The 13,021-nt window shown below is 25.1% G+C and overlaps 1 long non-coding RNA gene across 1 annotated transcript; it reads right to left on the bottom strand.

Moving 5' to 3' along the window:
- Positions 1-3,669: 3,669 nt before the first annotated feature.
- Positions 3,670-5,635, bottom strand: LOC129989649 (uncharacterized). The gene is made up of 3 exons (XR_008785822.1): positions 5,625-5,635; positions 4,520-4,552; positions 3,670-3,788 (listed from the first exon to the last, which is right to left on the bottom strand). It is a non-coding gene; the product is annotated as an uncharacterized LOC129989649 (long non-coding RNA).
- Between the last annotated feature and the right edge of the window lie 7,386 nt (positions 5,636-13,021).

The following is a 13,021-nucleotide window of genomic DNA, read 5'->3' as shown; positions in this document are numbered from 1 at the left end:
ATTTACTTAACGAAGAAACATATAATACATGATTTTTTTTTCCTTTTGTAATGAGGTACAAAATACCTGCAAAAGTAAGAAATATTTTTACGCATAAATACCATGTAGCAATTTTTTTTATAGTTAAATATTTAGATGACATTTTTAATAAATTTCATAATTAATAGGTAAAAGTATTTATTAATTTTCACAAGCATTCAATTCAGCTCAAATTTTTGGTACACTTTATAAAAAATGTCAGTTTGAACCAGTCAAGGAAGATAACTTCTGTTTGTTGCTTCGTATGGCACTTGTTATAGACAAGCCAGTTGACAAAGTGAGCAATTTTAAGCCGAGATTTAGCGTCTCTTGTTTTTCAGTAGCGCCATCTAGGGCTAATAGTACAACTTAGTTACTCACCCTTTTTACGAGGCGGACTTCATTCATGCATTTTATTCACTCATCCACAGATCTGATAAAATTTGGTTAAAGATTTCTGATTAAATATTCAAATAAAATCTAAGTAATTTTACATCTACTCTAATTGTAACTGATTGATTTGAAGTAAATGCAACTGTAAATGTGTAAAGACAAAATATCAAATTCAATATATCAAATTCGCATGATGAACTTAAATTCTTAAGTTGCTAGCTGTTTGCAAATAAAATTCAAGTTTAAATCAGATGCTTCATCATCCCAGTTAATTTTTTAAGAAAAATAGTGTATGGCATTCCTATATTTTTAAATCTTAAATTATATATTAAAGAACTCAATACTCTCTTTTGTGGAATTATATATCAATCCTGGAGTCCTTTATTCTTCTACAACAATGATGAAAACGTTGGGCTTATTTAAAAAATAAAGGGTAGTTCTCATTTAAAAGAATTACACTGAATTTATTTTAATATCACATTTTGCAAGAACAGTCAGTACATGGAAGAAAATCAATAAATCAGGTGTTCTATATATCCGGAAGTATTAAGATAATATATTTTGCCTTTTAACTAAAATTAAAATTAAATCAGTCCATGAAGTCAATTATAAATTAAAGTAATTTCTAAAGAAAAAATGGCAGAACATCATTATTATACTTTTAATTACAGTAACTGTGCATTTATATTTTGCATATTATCGAAATCTAAGATAATCAGAATTTCCTCATATCATTACATTTAAATTTAACTAGGACTCTATTTGTTTACACGTAACTTATCCATTCATATGTATTTAATTTTATCAAATGAGACTCTATAAAACAACAATTTTTCTACATGCAGCTGATTTTTCCTCATTTTAGTCAAAAGTGTGAACAAAACTTTAGAGTTTGCATTTCTGCATACGACGTAAAAATAATCTAGTACAATTTGTACCGTTTAATTTATTTTCACGGGGTGATATATAAGTATCTACTGTATAAATTGTAGCAAATATAAATTTAAAAATATCTCTATACTTTGCATTCTTCTAACTGTAATTATTAAGAAAACAAAACTTAAGTAAATGTTTTAACGAGATAAATGATTTTCTATCATTTTCAAAATAAAGTTTGATTTTTTAAACAGTTTTTAAATGATTCGACTTTTATAAAGAGTATTCAGACCCAAAAACAAATGATAAATGAAACTTTTGAATAGATAATAATTTATAATTCAAAGATCAATTTAATTTTTATACCGGCTTAGCAGACATATAGAGAAATATCTTATTTTTAAATTTATCAGCTAAAAATTAGATCATTTATAGATCTTAAAATTGATGAAGTATTACATGGAAACTCTAAATATCTTGAGTTTTCGGCATATTCTTACTTCCATCTTTGACATAGCACATTTTCAAAATAAAAGATATCTTCATAGCAAAAAGAGAATTAAGACTGTTAAAATATTTAGCCATTGTATAATACTTGTATATGTATCTTTCAGTATTCTAATATCAAATTTTAACTGAACAGAAGGTTATAGAAAATGAGAAGTTATGGATGATATCATTAAGGCATGAAAAACATTGCTTAAAATATTTCAATTTCAGGTGATAATATGATACACCGTATTAAATTATTGTGCATCAATAAGAATTTTTTAATTGTTGTAGATAGACTTCCAGTTAGATCTTCGATTCATTTCTATTGTAATTCCAATATGTAATATTTAATGTAACCTCACACTTTAGCATGTTTAAAACACTGATGGAATACTAGGAAGAATTAATGATTACTTTTTGAAAATGAATTGCTGTCTATGAAATTTGAATAAACATTTTATCATTTCGAAAATTTTCTATAACTTTATGAATATCTTTATCGATAAAATGAATAGTTGTAAATATAGAGCTAAATATTATATAAGTTAAAATATATTTAAATTTTGTCGTCTTATAACAATCCATCAAAAAAGCAAAATGATTACAATATTATATATTCATTAATTTTGCATGTTTGACACATCTATTTCTGCCTTCAATCTTGCAAATATTTGAAATGATAGTATGAAAACTGTGATTGGTGAATATAGCAAGCTGTTCATATTTTTTTGCTGACTGCGTAGTTTTAAATAATTATTGGTATGATTGTTGTTATTTCTGTAAATTATTACTATGAATTTAAGATTAATCTAAGAACGAATTTACGGAAATTTGTATCTCTTATGATCAGCAACAAATTACCTTGGGACTGAGTAGAATTTCGATTGTACTAATTCACGGTCACAAAAACTCTAGATAATTTCAAGTAAATTCGAATTATTTCAGGAATTTTAAGCGCTATTTTTTATCACCCAAAAGTATTTCTTGACTTTAATATCATTGCAGAGTGTTTCAATCCCAATCTTAATATTTAAGGATTAAGTTTCTTTCAATTCTATTCAAATTAATTTTTCTGAGTTCTAGTGACTACCATAATAAGCAATAATCGTAAAATTATATTTAAAAAAAAGTCTCTTGAAACATTTCGAATTTTTAATGTACAATCCCATACACTATACATGTTTGCCAATTCAGAATTATTGTAGAATTCCATGTTACTTTCAATACATATTTGGCTCGAAAAATTGTGACACAAATTTTCTAATATAATTCTGTGTAACCCATAATCGCTAATAATGCCTTTCCAAATGTAAATACTACTGAAAATTAATTTTTTCTTAAAACATGAGAAATCTTTAAAATGATTCTAAAAGCATTCAAATTATTTTATAAAAATACATCTACTCAACCTTTTTTTCTGATTTGCTAATTCTTGATTTCAACATATATAAATTGAATATTGGATTGCTCATTTTCACATTTTTTTTAGAAAATGATTCCCTTTAAATTTTGAATTATGTCCTACATCTCCGATATACTAAATTTAAATTTTCATGGAAAATAGGAAATTATTGTCTATTTCCATTCTATCATTTCTCTTCTGAAAGCTAGGCGATGTTTTAATTGTATATTTGAAGATAGTTTTGGACTTGTATTGGCAATTTTCAGCTTTTATGTATTTTTACTGTTATTGAAACCTAAAATCTATTCCAAACAGCTTTGATTTTATTATTTAATCCACTGATTTAGTTATTGGACTCTAAATACCCTTATTTTCCATTAATGTTTAGGAAATGAAGCATATTAGTTTATGTAAAATTCGAAAGTTTTTCATAACCCATTTATGTTCAAAAGAATTGCGATGTTTAAGTAATAGGCAAAACAAATGCAAAAATATCGAAAGCAGCTTTTATTTCACTGATACATCAGAAATTTTGCATCCAAATTTGTTGCAGTCATCTCAGCTTAGAAGAATCCATTGAAAAAACTTGCAGCAGTATCAAAGATGGCTAAATAGTGAAAAAAAATGAAATTGTTATTGAAAACTTCGAAATAAAAGAATCCATAGAAGTCTTATAAAATAAAAATTCTTTTATGTAAATTTGGAAAAAATGTCTAATTCAACATATTTTTCAAAAGTTATCTCATATTTTCAAGGATTAACCAACAATTATTTAAAATAAAATGACAATTTCATTCTGAATTGCAATGCCTTATAAGTTTGATATTTAAATGTGTGTATAAAGTTGAAAAAAGATTATTAAAAAAGATTATTGTTAAAATTATTAATCTACTGAGTCTTCATAAAAAGATTTGAAAAAAAGAGAGAACACGGATGCATTTTGCTTAAATATGAGAAAATTATCAGACATTTTACCTGATATTAATTACTTATTATAGAAAAAATACTTGTTCTTTAAGTTGAGAATACATTTTATTAAAAAAAACATTTATCAAAATCATGAAAATAAATATAACGTATTTAAGAAAGGATGCTCCAAAATCGTATTTGTAAATTACTTTTTCTGCAGAATTTCCCAATTTCACTTTAAGTCACACCTCTGTTTCAGATTTTGAAGTAAAATTATATCGTTAAATTCTTCAAATTAAAAAAAAATCATAATTCAATATTTTCCTTCCAGATGAGAAAAAATTATCAATAAAATATGGAAATAAAAATTTAAGGAAAAAAACATACTCTCATTAATTATTTAATAAAATTTGTGAAAAATGTTCTTACTTCCACTATGATCACCATGATGATGGCCATGTTCTGCAAATCAGAAAAATGCATTAATATTTTAGTAATAATTGAAGAAGTAAAGAAAATTTGAAAACATTAACTAAAAAAACACATTACTTAAAGATGAAAATGTTTAAGATACTCAAATACAGTTGATGATTTTATTGTATACATAAATAAACCTTGATAACTTGTTGATACATGATGCCATATTGACTTTTTTTAACTTATTATTGTCAAAATGATACGTACACATGAAGAAATTTACCTTTTCGATGGCAGCAAATTTTAAAAGTAGACAAAGTTTTGGTGCTTTCTTCTTAACATAGTCTAGTTTCCGTCTAAATTTTTTGTATATTATTTTGAGAAATTTAATTTATACTAAATAAACATGGAAGCATTATATAAATAATACTACAAGAAAACCGTTTCTATACTGTTAGATTTCAATGAAATGAACACAGATTTTTATGGAATATTTTCCAACAATTTGGATCTAGTTCAGTGAATGTACAGTGAATCGAGTCCTACAGGATAATAACAGATAAAGATCTGTACCTTTTATGGTCATACTTTCATGAGAATATTGCTAAATTTTTTACAATCAGATATCATCTTCTTTATTTATTTTATCAATTTATTGATTTTCGACTGTGTGGCATTCTGAATTAGAGGGACTAGTCAACCAAATCTTTTAAAAAAATTACCACTTTTGAGATTCGAAATATATTTAAATACGTTTATATCATGATAATCTCGTGAACCTTTTTTTTTTTTTATCAAACTTTCGGGAGAATACTGATACATCTGTTATAATCTGATTGCATCGTTTTATTTGTTTTATAATTTTTCTGATTTTTGATAGTGAAACTAATGCTTGCTTCCAAACAAAAAAAAATTAAGATGTTTAGTTTATATAAACAGATGTGTATTGTCATTTCTACATGCATTTGAAACAAAAGGAATAATAAATTGAGCTTCATTAAATTTATTTAGATGCTATCTTAATATCTTTTTAACTTTTGAATTATTTTCAATCAACAACTTTTGTTTAATGCTTCATAATATTTGATACCCGGGCAAATAGGCGAATTTCACTTACCATGTGGTTCTGTAAAAAGATAAAATCAGATAATGAATTTTATTATTAATGAAAGATAAAATGAATTTTGTAATCAATGTAAAAAAAACCCCCACTACATTTCAAAATATAGGGGTATTCAGATTATTAACAGTTGACATTATTTATTCTTTTTCCATATATCACGCCTGATATTGCTTGATTATATGATCGAATTCGTTGAATACATAAATTTATTTTATAAAACACTAGATTTCTTCTCATAAATTTATTTTAGTATAAGAAATGTTATGGATTATAATATTTGTCAGTATTTAAAAGCAATGATGAATGTATTTTTGTCTTATAAGAACAAGAAAATTCTATATTAAAATCCATTCTAACATTCTTCAAAAAGTTAATAACATTCAATTTCGGAGTTGAAAAGTTTTTTAAAACTGTTTGTAGTAGTTGCACTAATATGCACTACGAAAAATAAATAGCAGCTTTTTTCATATACTTTTTTCATCAAAAACATGAGAATGAAGATGTTATGGAATTAATGTAATTAATTCCGTGATTATATTTTAAATTTTTAAATTCCGCTTTCAATTGTTTATGGTCTAATGTACGAAAAATAAGGGCAACTCACGGAAAGATTTCACATTTCTTGTTTGAAAATAAAACCAAATTATACGAAATAAAATAACATTTTTCGGACACTGCTACAAAACTTTTCGAATATGCACTTTTTTAATTATATTTTCTGCATAATTTATTATGTTTTGTGAGGTATGGAAATTGTAATGCATATATTTTGTAAGGTTTTCAGTAAACCTAAAATAAATTCACTTGTGTTGTAAAAATAATATATCGGAAAATTTGCAGCATAATTGAAATTCCCTTTACACCTTCATGAGTTGCAAATTCTTTCAATGTGCATTCAGAAATGTGTATGTTAGGCTTCTATATGGAACATTTTAATATGAATTTATAACTATTTTTATATCTATTATTACGTAAATACGGAGTATTGTAATAAATAAATAAAATAAAATATACAATGTAATAAGGATAAACAAATACATGTAATAGAATTTTATAATACAAATCTAGAAATTTGTAGAAACAAAATAATATTTAACACAGCTAATAATCTTTAATCATTATTTTAAGCAAATGATTGCGATCAAAATATATAAATTGTTTAGTGCCTGTCAATCGGGGAAAGTCACAATCTGTAACAAGTTTTATTATCATTCATCTTGACAGAGAATTATGAATGTCTTTTAAATTGTATATAATTTGTTATTTTCAGGCAGGAATTTGCATGAATTGAATTTACTATAGTGCATTTCGTTATCAAGTTTGTTTATAAAAATTTTATGTTGAATTTTACATTAAATCGATACATTTTATTTTCAAATATTTAAATATAAATTTCTTACCTACACTATCCTTGACTCTATAATCTGTAATAGCAATTAAAAAAGTTAAAACATTTATCCTCATATTTATTACATTAAAACAAGCATATATATATTTGACGTCCAAAATATAAATACGGAGCAAAAATTTAAAATTTTTTATTGTGTAATGTTATTAATTCTGATATTCAAATTTTGAACTAAATGCATATTTCTTGCTGCATATTGTGTTAAACTGCCTATTGCAATTTGTATCAACTTTCAACATATGATAAAAATTCGCTAATTAAAATTAAGGTCTCACCTTTTAACTTTTAGTCATAAAAAATCGCAAAGAATCAAAATAAATACGAATTTATGATAGAAAAATTAAGCCTCATAAAATTTTTAATAAATCAATTAAACCGTTTATTTTATTATGGTTATTTGTAAATAATAAGTGTTAGTTTGTATGGAACTAGAATTTCCTCGACATAACTAGGGTAAGCAAAACAATCTTTGTGAGTGCAACATTTCAGTAGTTTTTAATGAAGAAAAGTATTTCATATCATACTATAATTTTGAAACTATTTTCAGGTATTTCAAAGAATCGTGATATGTATAGAATTTACAAAGAATTTTCTATGATTATGCTTTTTACAGTAAATGTATAATTTTTTTCTAAAAGAAAGTTATGTGAATGGTATAATAACTTACGGTGGACTCCGGCCATAGCTGAAAAGAGAAAAAAAGTAAACATTACATAATTTTCATATTAAACAATAAAATATGAAAGTATTAATATCCCCAGAGAATGAAATATAAAATTAATTCTAAATAAGAGGATTTTCACCTCTTTCCTAACTTCCATATGCTTAAAATTTAATGCCCATAATGATTGACAATTTTACTTATTTGAAACATTACATTGATATTGAATTTAAAATATTTTACTAAAAAATGCTCTTTAGACTAGATATTTGCAGTGAAATATTATATTCATAAAATTGTAAGTAATCTGAAGATTATTGATAGATAGTGTTACAAACAAAATAATCTGTATAAACGACAAAGATATAAGTAATTCATCATGGACAATTTTAAGTCTTAATTTCTCTCTTCAGGAATAATTACTTCATGTTTTTTAAACTTTCAATAGGTATAGTTTTCTGACAAAATTTTTTATGTAATTTTTCTGAGAGTAATTGTTTTAAGTATCTCTGTTTTATGGGGAAGACTTACAAATAATTATTAAATATTTCAGGAATCCTGATATTTTATTCGGCTGCTGCACCGCAAAGCTTGGGATTACATCTTTTGATATAGATAGATGATATATTTCAGACTAATGAACTCAATGAGCTTGTGAGTTGCTAAAGGCATGAGAAGAATTTTGGACGCTATAGGTGGTAAGTTTGATTTTTGTGTGATTTACGTGGTATCTAGTTCTTTTTCTACTTTCACAGAGTTACATAGAGCTGTATGCCATCATATCCGTCTAAGGAGAGTTTAGGTCAAAAATGGGCATTTGAAAAAACGTAGAAAAGCTGTAAACAAAAGAAATATTGCTGGAAATCCCTTTTCTCATTGAGGAACGAATCATTAAATACTAAAATCATTCTAAAATTTGAGCAGTTAAGTTTGAATAAAAGGTTTAAAAATTATTTTGTGAAAAACAAGTTTTTTGAACCTTTCCTCAAAATTGTAGAACTCAGGATTTTACATTTATTTTTCTGTAAAAGAATTGATTGAATCAACACTTTTATGACAAATTCGCAAATATTTATTCATTTATTCTAATTAAATTAATGATGCTAATTAAATTTTAATTCAGTTGTTTCATTCTTTGAATGCTCGATACATTTAAAAGTTCTTGTCATAGTTACTAAAATTCACTGAGATTATTTCTTTGCATTTTTTATATTTTGTTGGACAAATTGTTCTTTTATTTTTATCATATGAAATCTGTTTTATAAAGAGAAATATCATTAATCAATTTAAAATATAAGAGTAGAAATCTAAGGAAAGGTATTTCAATTTCTTATTCGCTCAAATACAGAACAGTGAGTGTTAGAATTATCTTTCTAATTCAGTCGAAGAAATCATCTAAAAAAATGTCTCATAACACATGGGGAATGAAGACAAACATTTTTACCATTTGCACTTAATAATAAGATTTACTTTTGTATCTTAGGAAAATATAATATCTACTTTTAAGAAGGGTATTTTAGCTTGGTAACAGAAATATGCTCTTCTTTATTTCATAGTTTCCAGTCTACTATATCTGCTTACATCTTTACATATTATAATGTTAAATCTTTCGCTATCGAATGATGCATCGTCAAAACTTCATATAAAAAGACTGGGTGTTAATAATTATTTCCTACAATTTAATTAGATTGAATTTATTAGAATATAGAAAGGAAATTTCTGTTTATGTGTCATTTATGGCAGTACAATGTCATATATAAATAAACATAAAGGCAAAGAAAATTAATGGGTACAGAATGTATACATCCTATAGAGAAAAAGAACGAAGAAGATCTAATTCGAAGCATATAACTAACATTTTACCAACTCCTTAATATATTAATTAATTTGTTAAAATATTATTTATTGTATTTTTATCATAATTGTATAGTTCTATAGAACGAAGAGTTACTAAACATCATTGAAACAATTTTGTAGAACAATCAAATATAAAGAATGTTTACTGTAAAAAAAGTCACCCCCTCCACGGATAAAGACCAACATTTTGCGAGAATCGTGTGCAGATTTAAACAAGTATGAATGATAAAATTAACAACTTCTCTATTATGATTCATTCAGAAATTTATGCTATAATCAAGAAATGTGAAGCATATCTATAATTTTCAATTTTACACTTTTTAAAAATATTTAAAACAATGCAGAGTTATTTTTTGGAAATCATCTCAATTTTTTGTCTTTGTACAAGTCATTGATCTTTATCACAACCGGAGAATATTTATTTTATACAAAAAATGTACTTAGTTATGTTATAAAAACATATATAATGCTTATTATCTTATAAAACATCTAGAATTTAAGTAAAATATTCATTTAAATTCTGTTAGAACAGAAGTGGTAAAATATTTCTTTGAAACTCAGTTTTGAAGCGCAACAAAAAGTCCTGACCAGTATTCATATGAAAATTTTAATTTTTTTTTTCAAACTTGCGGCTACAATCAATTTTTATTAGCTCTGCGGTTTCCGAATTTTCGATCTCCATGATTAGTAATAGTCAAAAGTCACATTTACTATATAGTAACTTGTTATTATTTACAGTAAAATAGCAAATATTTCCAAAGATTCGAATTTAATTGTTCATAAATATGATTTCTTTTAATAATTTAATTATTTTGGACAAAGTTTTCAATTTCTTTTAGGCAGCAGATACAGTTAACTATTTAATATGACTTATATTTTGGGATTCAGAAAGGCAAATTAAATTCCTAACTTATTTAGAATTGAAAAATAAAATACATATTGCCTGCTTTGAAAAAAATAAATCAATCAGCAAATATTGATGAGGAATGAAATTATTTTAAGTATCGTTCACTCAATGAAATTTAAATTAAATTGTTCAAATGTCACAATACTTCCAGATAATATTAAATAGCTTACCCATTCCAAGGATGGCGACAAGGACAACTAAGAGAACAACTGCTTTCATCTTAATCCTGGATGTAAACTGATTCAGTTCGAGATACTGAAGTACTTTTTCATCCGTCTTATATAGGATAATCTTTCGCATTAAGTACTAACATTCCCACAGTGACGATGGGAAATAAAATATTTTATTGTATAAACTGAAATGCGAATACAGCTATTGTTGTCAATATAATAAACATTTATATAATTATAGACAACGAAATATAAAATGTCAGTGAAAGAAACGATGGAAGGTTAAAATTTTTATATGTTTAAAGCTTTAGAAAAACTATCCAAACATTTGCTTGGGATTTTGAAAGTCATAAGACTGTAGAAGTGATTAACTTTTAATGCAGTTTGATCTCCAGGAAAGCCGTTTGTATTACTATAATGTTTGATATTAGAGCTGACGTCTTATTTCTTGTATTAATCCTCATCTTGAGATTTCATCGCACGAAGACGAACAATCAGCTTTGGGATACGGAAGACATGGATCCGATACTCAGATACAATGTTAATCTATTATGAATTTTAAAAAGAATACCGTACTTATAATATTTACAGCTTGTACCGAAATTATCAAGTGTATTCTACACTTTGAATCAAGTTTCAGAAATATTCCGTGTGGTGTTGTATTGATGCTGTATTTGAAAACAATTAACTAAATAGTTTCGTCACTCTGTAAAATTTGATTTTATGACGAAGGTAGAGTAAGCTGATCATTATTTTTATTTAAAAAAATCGAATAATTTTATGGAAAAATTGTTGAAAAATGCCTTTAAGCAAAATGTCTAATTTCAAGATAAAAAATAAAATGTAAATAGTATTGAAAAGTTTTCAGTGACTTTAATGAAAATCAGTGGTCAAAGTTAAGTTCCATGCTGAACACCCAATTACATCAATGTTATTAAATGCAATAACTGCAAAGAGCATTTCAATGATGGTTGTTTAACAAATATGCATTTTAATCTGATTCGCATGCTTCTGAATTGAAATTGAAAAAATGGAAAACTTTGAATGACTACTCAGTGTTAAGGTAGGTGATTACGTTGAAAGGTTAATTTTTGTTGAAAATATCGAATATTTTTTCGAATCATTATTCTAAATTTACTAACAGTTTTCTTTCCATTTTCTTTCTAGATTCAGGCTTTAAAAAACTACTTCCATCTTTCCATTTTCCTAATTTATTGCAATTTTACATCCGAAAAAATCATTTTTTTTTCAAATTCAAGTTTTATTAAAATCTTCTTACAAAAAAATTTAAATTTCAAAAAAAATTCTTTGTTTAAATTTGGTTTAATAATTTCTCAATATATTCTACTGCTCCTGAAGTAAAGAATAAGCAAACGTTTGATTTAAAAAAATATTTTGTAATATTGTTATTAATTTATAATAGGCAAAAAAAATTGAAATTTCATTTTCTTTATAATTCGAATCCTAGTATTTTAATATTAAATAAAATTGCAATATGTTTCTTCATTCAGAAATTAGACAGCCCCATTTTTATGTTAGTAGCAAAATTTTTATTTAAAAAAAAATCATTTGATATATTTTTACGTAGAAGATTTTGTCATTATATCTCTTTCGAGGAAATAAAAATGTATTTCTTCCGATTATGAATAAAACTCTGCTATGCATATCTTGTAATTTTGGTTCAAAAGGTTTTTAAAGTCCATTTTATGTATATATCGAAAATTTAATGAATTTATCATAACATTTATCTAAATATATTTTGAACACATTCATTAAACTTAATTGAAACTTGAATGACAAAAAAGAAAAAAAAATGAAAATTATTTAACTATTGAAATTTATGGTACAATAAATAACATCAGTTTGATGATAATCATGACTATTTTTTAAAGATGTTTCATTACAATTCATTGTTATTGACAAAAAGCATTTACGCCGAGCGTGTTTCCCTACTCAGGAAAACGACTGTTCATGAATTAAATATTTCATTATTAAAAAAATGGATTTTTAAAAGAAATAATTACAATTTTACTAAAGGTTGTTTTTAAATTTGATTTTTGCTGCATTTTCTACATATATTGATGGTGGGCATGGGAATGAAGTTGTATTCAGAGTCAGAATAATTTTTATACTTTAAGATATGCCTTTATTAATATAGTAACCAGAATATTATTTGTTTAATACTATTTTCCTAAATATAATATTATATTTTTAAGAAATACTACATAGCAATTCAATAAACAATGTTCTATTTACAATTTAATTCCGCATTAGAATTTTTAAACATATTCATCTCAGTGCTTTAAAACTGCCTTGGACATATTTGATAAAATGTGACTTAAAAAGGTAATTTAGCATTATTTTCAATGATTGTATATTAGTCACTAT

This window comes from Argiope bruennichi, chromosome 2 (genome assembly GCF_947563725.1).
Source record: "Argiope bruennichi chromosome 2, qqArgBrue1.1, whole genome shotgun sequence".
NCBI classification, from domain to species: Eukaryota; Metazoa; Arthropoda; class Arachnida; order Araneae; family Araneidae; genus Argiope; species Argiope bruennichi.
Note: the sequence above shows the minus strand (reverse complement) of the source record. Positions and strands in the feature narration are given on the sequence as shown.